Below are 11,105 nucleotides of genomic sequence, written 5' to 3' on the forward strand. Positions count from 1 at the left end.
GGCACCCCATCCTTCGCCGCGACCATCCCCTTTGGGGACTCTCGTGCCAGCTCCTATCCTGAGCCAAGTCACCGCCAAGGGCACAGCTGGGCGGGTCTGGGCAGCCAGCCCGACTCCGGGACATCTGTTCTCGCCAGAGCCGCATTAAAGAGAAAGCGGACTGCGTTGGGGTGGGGTGGGGGGAGGCAAACCAAGGCCCAGAAATTCCCAACTCCAACCTCAGTCCCCCAATCTATACATTGCTGAGTGAGGAGAGAGCCAGGAGGTTTGGATTTGCAATCCTCAGTCTTCCCCCTGGGAAAAGTGGAGAGAACTGAGATGGGGAGGGCTTGTAAACCATCTCCTCTCACTAACCCCCCTCCCTCTCATGACTGGTAGCTTCCCGGGCTTCCCCTGTCCTTCAAGGGGAAGTCAGGTTTACCCTACTTTGGCCCAGGTTACAGATTGAAACAAATTCCCGAGGGAGTTAGGGAAGCGGCAGACAGAGCTGGGGGCCTGGCCCTGCTGGGCAATGCATGAAACCCGCTTTCAGCGAACTCTGGCTCCCGCAGGGGCTGAGAAACAAAGTGACGGGAGAACCGAGGAAAGAATTGGGCTGATCTTGGTAAGGGGAGTCGATCGGACAATATCAGCTCAGTTAACATCAACAAAATCTTGGCTTTCACGTTCGGAGATGATGAGGTACGCAAATTGGACTGTGTCTGTGAGCACGTGTGTTTTTATCACTACGGACCCAGAAAGAAAGCTCTCAAATCCTAAGTCACTTCGCAGAAAATAAAAATCTCTCATACCCTCTTCAGCCCGCAGCCCGCCTTCCCCTGAGTATCCTCCCCCAATTTGTGCCCCACCCTAGGACCCTGGCGAGAAGCCGGGGTGCCCCGTGCCCACCCTTCGCTTTGGTGACTGTGCCAATCGATGCCACTCAGCCGGTGCCCAGTGCCCGGTGCCAGGCGCGGGGGGAAGGCGGGGAGGAGCCGAAGCTCCAGCTTAAATTCCATGGCATCTGTTCATTATTATACAGTGAGGATTTTTATATGGACAGCTAAATTAAAGACAGATTTTTGCCAGAATTGCAGATCCCATAAAAATGATGACACAGGATAGGGGGGCTTAATCTAAAAAAAAAAAAAAAACCAAAACCAAAACCAAAAAAGCCCAACATCAAATAAAAAATAAAAACAAAACAAAAAAACCCACCATAATGAACCATGAACCCAGAGCCCTCTCGAATCCATCATTCATCCTTAGAGCTAAAGCTCCTTTTTAAAACCCAATTCTTCTCCCAGAAAGCTTAAAGTTGCAAGATAGGGACCAGACCCCTTTTGGAAGAGACAGTAACATTCTCCAAGAAATGCATGGAAGCCAGACTCAATAGCAGTGTCCTAAAGCGCCTGGCAAGAAGCAAGAGAAGAGCGATGTGAGTATAGGGAAGCGGAAGAGAAGTTCTTTGGCCCAGAAGGGTATGGGAAAAGGTCAGGAAGCTGACCTCCTCTTATTTTTTAATTTAAGGGCTGACTTTAGAAGCAATCCTACCCCATTCTCAGGCTTCAATGGGCAGCATTTGAGATCCACGAGCATAGGATCCTCCACCCTCATGCTTCTTGTAAGGATGTCTCTCTTTCTACATTCCTTCATCCATATAAGAAAGTAGGATATTTGGTTATAGCACAGCTCTGTTCTCCTATGGCTCCCTCACCCTCTAAAACTGTCAATTGGAGGACTCAAATAGAGAAATTCAAGAATTCTAAAATCATCAGGTTCTGGCTTCCTGGAATTTACATCTTCCAATAAGAAAATTCTGGAGATTCTGATATTCTCGAATCCCGAAATTCTCCAATATGGGAATTTTTATACTCTGAAAGCCCAGATTTTTGTAGGATTGTGGAATTATGCGATCTCTCTGTTCTCGCTTGTTAAGATTCTGGAATTATGGGCTTTGGGTGGGGTGAGGGGGAAGGTAGAGTAATGGTGGTAAAACTCGCTGGAAGTGAATGAGAACAGCGAGATTTAAATGGAAAGGAGAGAAAATGGATCAGAATGTTACTGATCCACCCCCAAGAGTCTGAAGAGACTTTTTTCTTTTGGGGGGAGAAGGGGCAGGAGGGAGGAAATCCGCCTGAACGTGTCTTCTTCAGGCAATTAATTGTTCTACTCCTTTCCGTATCTGTGGCTCTCTCTGTCTCTGTTTCTGGGTCTCTCCCTCTCTTCGTTTCAGAGCTGACAGAATTCATATCACAGGAGTTAACGAAGGGACATCTGTGTGCGGAATGACTGTGCCTATCCGAATCTGCCAATCGCTGCTGGCACCAGCCGGAGAACAAATGCCTTTTACCTCGGAATGCGGGGGCAGAGGGTGGGAGGGGGTGGCCAAGCCCGGCCGGCCCAGCTTCTGCCTGGGGCTGGGCATCGGTCTCCTCCGGTCCCCCAAACCGGAGTTCAATTGGATTGGATTATTAATTAACTAACTAACGCTGATGAGGGAATTCGAGTGTTTCTTTTCCCGGCCTCATTCTCTTGTCCCCTCCTGTTCCCTTCATTCCCTTCTCGCCCCTACTCTCGCCTACACCTCAGTCTTAACTGTCCTTTAGAGCCAGCAACCCGGTGTATCCGAGAGGGGACAGAGGACACAGTCCCCTCATGCCAAGCAAAGGGGAGATTTAGAGGAAAATTCAAGAGAAGGTGTATGGGAAGAAGAGGAGATCGGTTGCTGCCTAGAGGTGAGGGCCCTGCATGCAGCAGTTGGCGAAATCTGACTTCTCGCCGTTACTATCTGGGCACTGGGGTGGGGCAGCGAAATGGAGAGGCAGAGACTGAGAGAACCACATGAGGAGGAAAGAAGGAAATAGAGAGCCGAGGGCAGAGAGAGAGACACACACGGAGACAGCCACAGAGCGAGGGGCAGGCCAGCAAAAGACAGAATCCTAGAGATAACAGAGACGGTCGGAAAGAAACTGAGACAAACATAGAGACAGCCACATACAGAGAAGGAGACCTACAGAGATCGCGATGTTGGCTCAGACTGGATCCGCCCAGAGGCCTGTCTCCAGTTCATCCCCTCCCGCTTGGGCTAGCTGAGCCCTCAGCTACTTCGATCCCGCCCCCGGGCCCCTCCCCGCCTCTGGCCGAAGTTCCTGCCCCAACCCCGCCCGATCCCCTCTGCCTGCCCTCAGCCAGACCAGCTAGCCCGGCCGCCGACTCGGTCCGTCAGCCAGTTCGGCTGCCAGGGCTCCGGGGGGAAGCAGAAAGGGGGGGGGGGAGGTTGGGGGAGGGAGCGCCACGCCGCAGCCGGTGCCAGCTGGGGGGGGGGGTTATAGCGAGGAGGAGCGGGGAGCGCATCTAAAATTCCGAGACATCTGTTCACCCAGAGAGGAGACACAGAGCGGGAGAAGGCTCCGACAGTTCCCCCCCCACCCCCACGCCGCCCTTTCTTCCACCACAGAGGGCCAGGGACCCTCACCCCAAAACTCTCCGCCGACCTGCAGACTCAGGAGCCCTCCACTTTTTTGCCCTGGCCTGACACGTTGGGTTTAGGGGGCAGAGAAGGTGTGGGACAGGGAGCGGTAGAGGCNCCACGCCGCAGCCGGTGCCAGCTGGGGGGGGGGGGTTATAGCGAGGAGGAGCGGGGAGCGCATCTAAAATTCCGAGACATCTGTTCACCCAGAGAGGAGACACAGAGCGGGAGAAGGCTCCGACAGTTCCCCCCCCACCCCCACGCCGCCCTTTCTTCCACCACAGAGGGCCAGGGACCCTCACCCCAAAACTCTCCGCCGACCTGCAGACTCAGGAGCCCTCCACTTTTTTGCCCTGGCCTGACACGTTGGGTTTAGGGGGCAGAGAAGGTGTGGGACAGGGAGCGGTAGAGGCAGCCTAGGTTGGAGAGGGAAGGGACTCTTTTCACACTCAGCACAGAGCCTGAATTAGGGAAACAGGATGCCCTCACTCATCCATTTTAAGGGTCGCTGATGCCTCACAGCCCAATGCAGAGAAAGAAGGTGACTATGGGAGAATGGGTGACTTTGAGGGCAGGTAGAAGGGATGGCCTTCTGGAGCTGAAATGGAGGTGGGGAGCTGAGCCAGGAGGAAGATGACAGGTTTTGACTGAACAGGATACCCATCCCTTAATACACACACTTCTCGTACACACATATAGACAGATATCCCTATTCCCACATACAATGCTCTGCACTCATATGATTATACAGGTGCCCCCATAGATTAGAATTCGATATGCAGACAGAAAAAAAGAACTTATTATCCCCCAAGCCCCTCCCCAGTCCACAATCTCAAATTTCCCTATCTAGTGGCACTTTCTTTGCCCTGCAACCATGTATTCCGGAGTCACTGGCACGCCTACTCTTAAATGTTCTTGTAAGAGCAATATTCTCCCCCAGACACATACACAGCCTGACAAATTCCCCCCACTTCCCCTAGGCATGCACAATAATACATATAGACAGTGGCACAGAGTCTCACATTCCTGCCCTGCCCATCAAAGGCATACAGACACAAACATAGACAATTACACATATAGAATCCCACTATTCTGCCTCCTCCCCCAAGTATCCACATATCTCATACTCCCTCCCTATTCTAGGCAGCCATACAAACACATACCAATTAGCAGTGTTTATGTACAATACTCAATTGTTAGTTATTTTATTTTCCTTGAAACCCAAGCCTCAACTACCTATATCTGTCTATCCATTCATCCATCTATCTATCTACCTATCATGCCCCAGCATGTTTCCTCACCCAGTGTATACAACCCCAGTCCCCAATATGGGCATGCCTTTACACACACAGCTCTCCCACACCTATTTCCTATCTGGAGGGGCAGTAGGGTAGAGGAGCTGAAGGAAAGCAATGTCCCTAGGTCAGTTTACTAGAATTCTTTATTTTTTAAATGGTGACCTCTGGAATAGCTGAGTTTGAACCAAAGGTTCAGGAAAGGAAGGGTCTGTGAATTCAGGACTTCTGAAGTTCAGGTTGAGGGGTTCTGTTCCCTTCTTCCATACACCTGTTGCCTCATCCTCTTTCTGCCCACTCATAGAAGTCCTTAAATTACCCCCAGGTCAAGCCTGAAATCAGCATTCCTCCCTTCCTGATAGAGCTGGGCAACTCCCTCCCTTAGGAAGCCCCTGGCCTTGGAACTGCAACCCCCTCCCCCAAACCTCTGCCAGACTTGCTCCTGCATAGGACAGGCAGAGGCTTGGGCTCTCAGCTGGGAAATGTCCATTTGGTTGCTACTTAAAAACTGATTTATGAGGCCGCCGCGGCTGTGGAGGTTTGGCCTGCGGTCCTGGTAGTAATCAAGGGCATATGCCCATCTCGACTGGCACTGCCCAGCTCATGTGCCCGGCTCTGGCCTCTCCTCTCCTGTTGGGAAGAGAGGGTGATATAGAAATACCAAGTCTCCTTTCTGCTCAACTTATTCCTTTTCTCCTTCATCCCCTGTTCTTCCTCCTCCCTTTTTCTCCCTCTCTCTTCCTTCCTCTGTTTCCCTCCCTCCTTCTCTCCCTCCCTCCCTTTCTTTTCCTTCTCTCCCAAGTGGCATGGACCAGCCTGTGTGCCGTGCTGGCGCTCACAGCTGCAACCCATCTGCTATGATTGAATGGTGACAGTGATGAGACAGGAGCTGGAGAGAATGTTAGAAATATGAGGGGGGTGCCTTTGCCCCCATGTCCCCCTTACTCTTCTACTGCTGAACCAGGACACCCATTTCATCTGAGATCTCTCCCTGATAGTATGTGGACACTCCCCCTCCCCCTACACCACCCAAAAGCCTAGAACCCAGAGGGGAAAAGATAGACAAAAGAGGGTGATAAGAGACAAGTTGGGGAGAAGAGAGGAGAGAAAATAAAGGGGGTAATTGGGAGTTGAAAGGAGTCTAGGGGTTGATAACTGGTCCATGTGATTTCTATAAATCTACTAGAAAGGAATTGGGTTGAAACTGGGAGTATGAACCCTTCTTTGAAACATGAGAAAAGGTGATGTGGTTGGGTTTGGGCTTGGAAGTCAAAGATTGAAATTTTAGCTTCTTCATCAATCAAAGGGTACCCCTCTGCCTTCCTACAAAGGGTAATTCCAAACCACAGATCTCAGGTAATTCTTGCCTCCCTACATTGGCTTCCTCCCCCCACAACTTCCTTCTTCTCTGCCTCCAAACAATACCCATTGACCCTGCATTGGAAAAGAAGTGTAGTAACATGAGCTGCACTGGGAGGCCATAACCTCCATGTCCACAAGAGACTGGAAAAGAGTGATGGGGCTAGGCCTGAAGAGGGTAAGAGGCTAAATAAGAATTTACCAGCCATGAGAAGTATGAGATGTAGACATAGACCCTAATGCATGTATGTACACTTTCAGAGAGACATGTATACACTTTAAGAAAATCTCATTCTCATGGATGTATTTGCCAGTATGCCTGCATATATTCTCATGAACACACAAAACATACTTTCAGATAAGCATACTAATTGCCATCCACAGGCAGTCACACTCAGAGATAAACACATTGTCACACATGCCCACACACTCACTGATAGATATAATCATGACCCATATTTCTTGCACTCACTGAGGGCAGCTGCTCCTTCACATTCATGACCCTGACTGCCCTGGGTGGAGTCTCAGTGCCCACGGTTCAAGGAGGAGGATGCCAATGTGAACAGCTGCAGGACTAGTCTTGAATCTCATCTCTTATCTGGGGAACTAGGAAGTCTGAGTGATGCTGCTGTTCCCACTTGGCACAATCCACCTGCACCCTCCCTGGGCACCTAACACAGAAGCCACTGAAGCTGGATGGGCCAGCTAATATCATACCAGAAACTGGAAGCACCATGTGCTTCTGTCCACCACATATATGACTGGTGAAGGGAGTGGTTCCCACCTTCCTCTTGTCCATAGATTTCCCAGTGAATTAGAATCCCCTCTCATTATGACCTCTTCTCCTCTCAGCTCTCCCCTTTCTTTCTTGCCCTTCTATTTCTTTTACTTGTTCTTTTCCTCCTGTCCCTTTTCCTCTATACCCTTCTTACTTTTATAATCTTCTTCTCTATCTGTATTTCCTCTTCTCTTCTTTCTGTTTCTCATATTCTTTCTTTTCCCTTCTCAGAATCTTCCTCTCCTCTCTTTTTCCATGTCAGAAGATCCCCAGCACACATTTTCTCGCAATACTTTAAAGCATTAAAAAACAAAACCAATTGTCTCTTTTCCAAGACCAGGAGAATAAGTTCCAGAAGGTTAGGGATTTTTATATAGGCTGACTGGGAGTTGGTTGTGGGTAGAAACACAATGGGGTATGATAGATATATGGATGAATGAATGGATAGATAGAGAAATAGTTGAGGCTTGGATTTCAAGGAAAATAAAAGAACAAACAATTCAGTGTGATATATAAACACTGCTAAATGGTATAGCTCCTGCATCCTCTGTAGAACAAGTCTATATCAATATTATTTCCTATTCATCTGGTATAAATGGGGATATGGAGCCAAGCAAGTAGCTATTTTCAAGGTCTGTCTTATCATACTTCAAAATTTGCCCCCTCAAAATAGCACCTCAGTGGAGAGCGATGGTTCTGGGAGCATCATATAACTAGACCCTCTTTGAAGGTGCACCCATTTGATTAAATCGAACAAATATTTATAAGCCTTTAGTACATTTTGGACACTGGGCTATGAACTATTGGGGAATATAAGCCAGGATGAGATTTTGTTCTGTAAAACTCCACCCTCTGTATAGAGGGGGTGGCAGATAAGAGAAAGACACAAATTATTGTACAAGAAGGCAGGATGTGAAAACTTCCATAAAAGGTAAATGTGCTATGGAATTCATAGAAAGAAGAAATTCTAGCCAGTTGGGAAGGTCAAGAAAGCTTATAGGATGAAGTAGAATTTGAGTTGGGCCTTGAAGTAAGGGCACTTTGGCAATACTATATCCACTAGACCCTTCTAGTCTTTGGCAACACAGATAGAGTTCCCCTACCTGCCAGTCCCTGGACTTCCTCCCAGAAGCTCATTCCTATTTTCCATTTTTGCCCCTTTGTCCCCTCTTCCAAGTCTACTTTCTCTCCCTTCTGTCTTCTTCTTTTTCTCCTCACCTCCTTATCACAGATCCCTCATGTACTCTCTCCCCTCCCCTTTCTTCTTTCTCTCATTTTCTTCTCCCTCTTCTCTCTCCTCACCCTTCTCTGGAGAGAGCAGTCTGGCGCTCCGTTTTCAGCACAACGGACAGCGACAGCAAGTAGGCGTTTGCCTGGTCTTGGGAGCCAGTAGTATCTGTGTTTTCTGCGTGCATGCTTTGGGTTTGTGTGTGTGTGTGTGTGTGTGTGTGTGAGAGAGAGAGAGAGAGAGAGAGAGAGAGAGAGAGAGAGAGAGAGAGAGAGAAAGCATGTGTGTCTGTCTGGGTCTCTGTGTGTATGAAGCACGTGTTTCTCTGTCTGTGTGTGTTGGTGTTTGTGCTGGTGTCCCAGCTTGCTTCCCCCACATAGCTGGCTTAGGAAGAGATCAGGAATGGGGACACTCCGTTCTGGAGCTGGGAGAGGCATGAGTCCCCTAGCCAGGGTCTGGGGGCGTTGTCCTTGCACAGACGCTTCACAGGAGCTATATGGTATGTGGTGCCAAGTGCACAGACTGAGGGCATCTTGCCCGGCTCTGGGGGTTTGGGTGGAATAAGGGAGGAAGCACCGAGCGAAGGCCAAGAGAGAGCTGTTGTGGATGAGTCTGGAACTCAAACTCAGAGCTAGTTATCTTCCCCTTATCACCGTTGCTCTCTACAAGCAAATACACATTGCACACACAGGGATGCATACTTCATGTATACACTCAAGTGTATATAGCGAGCATCATTTCCCTGACCACTTTCCCAACAATCTGCATGGTTCACATATTCAACCACAGCAATAAGCAAAGATCATGGAATTTAAAGCTGGAAAACACCTTCGAGGTCATCTGGCTCTACTAACTCATCTTATAGATTGGGTTTCAGAGGTTGAATTTTGTCAAAATCATATAATAATCCATTCCACTTCAGGATTTATCATTCTCTACTAATTCATCACATGGGTGCTCAGTCATCAACTGTTCCCAAAGCTGAGTGTGTGCAGTTCACTACCTCAACTGAGCCACTCCTCAACTTTCTTTAAAAAAAAACTTTCTTAAAAAAACAACAACCAGCAATAGAAATTAAAAGGCTTGAGTCACCCCTCCTACTCCCCTTCATACAACTTATATTCTAGATCAGGATCACTCTTCTGAGATCTCTTAGACCAGTGATGGGCAAACTTTTTAAAGAGGGGGCCAAAGGAAAGGAAATGCTCACCTGTCAGTCTGTTTCTAAGGCAACTCTTTCAAAGTTTGATTGTATTGTATCCTATCCATTGTATTGTCAGATTAGGAATAATGTCAAGTGGCCCGATAAAACATTTCAGAGGGTCAATTCTGGCCCGCCAGCTGTAGTTTGCCCATCACTGTCTTAGACTATATACCACCCTCCCCAGGTTTCCAGGTCAACATTAATGAGTGTTTAAGGGCTCAGGTCATTCTTGTTTACTTCCTTAGAGAAGTATCATAATAGGGTGAACAGAATGGTAGGTTTAGAATCAGAGAACTCTGGTTCATATCTCAACTCTGACCCTTACATCATGTCTTTGGACAAGTCACTAAACTTTTCTGTGCCTTAAAATAGAAAATGAGAGGGTTGAACTTCTAAAATCTCTTCAATCTCAAAATCTAATCCTGTGATGCCTAAGAAAAAGAAACCAGGACAGATTTTGCCCAGGCCCTTGTGGCCAAATAGGGGTTGGGAATTTCATTTCATTTAAAGCTGGGAAGGAACCTTGAAGATCATGTACTCACTTTCATTTTACAAAAGATGACACTGCGGTTCAGTGAGGTCAAATAATTTGTCTGAGGTCAAAGAGGAAATTATTTTAACCCAAGTCTTCTGACTTCAAATTTAGTGAATTCTCGTTGTATCTTGTAAATGATAGTGCCGCATGGGAGTAGAAAGGCATTAGGAAGCTCCTTTTTAATTTTTTTGACTAATAAATATCTATTAAGCTCCTATTGAAGGGGCAGCAGATTGAGAGCCAGGCCTGGAATCAGGAGGAACTGGTTTCAAATTTGACCTTAGACACTTCCTGGTTGTGTGACTCTGGGCAATTCATTTAACCCCAACTGTCTAGTCTTTACAGCTCTTCTGCCTTGGAACTAATATTTAGTATTTAGTATCAATTCTAAGACAGAAGGTAAGGGCTTTATTTATTTATTTATTTACTTATTTGTTTGTTTGTTTTTAGCTCTTTTTAAACTCTTACTCTCTGCCTCAGTCTATCTAAGGCGATGATGGCAAACCTATGACATGTGTGTCAGCACTGACACGCATAGCCATTTTCGATGACATACAGAGAAGTATGGGGCCGCATGCCAAAAATGAAACATTTGCTATAGTGTAGTGTAGACACTCTGTGCACTATAGATGACAATTCTACCTATATTAATTTATCTATTTTGGTTTATTAAATAGTTATATATTACAATTATACATTTTTGTTATTTAGACTATAAATATCACGAAATTAGGGTTTTTTTTCTCGAAGTGATACACCACCCAAGTTATGCTCGATTTTTGGGTGAATTTTGACATACCAAGCACAAAAGGTTGCCCATCACTGGTCTAAGGGGTAGGCAATGGGGGGTTAAGTGACTTGCCTTGAGTTACTTATCAAGGAAGAGCCTGCAGTTAGATTCGAACCCAGGACCTCCCATCTCTAGGTCTGACTCTCAATTTGCAGAGCCACCTCACTCCCCCCAAGGGCTAAAAAAAAAGCTCCCATTACATTTCAGGAACTGTAGTAGGCCCTGAGGAATACAAGTACAAAGAATTAAGTGATTCCTAATCGAAAAGAGCTTATATCTCAGGGATCCAAAATAATTGACAATGTGATGACTTCAGTCATCGTCAGTGATCTCTGGAAGCTCCTTGTCAAGTTCTTCTTCAACCTCTGGCAAAGGAGAAAGAGACAGAGACAGGATTAGAGAGAATGCTAAGACATGCAGAGTTTGGGAAGACTCCTCCCCCAGACTGCACACTACCAAAATCAT

Source organism: Gracilinanus agilis, chromosome 4 (genome assembly GCF_016433145.1).
Source record: "Gracilinanus agilis isolate LMUSP501 chromosome 4, AgileGrace, whole genome shotgun sequence".
NCBI lineage: Eukaryota > Metazoa > Chordata > Mammalia > Didelphimorphia > Didelphidae > Gracilinanus > Gracilinanus agilis.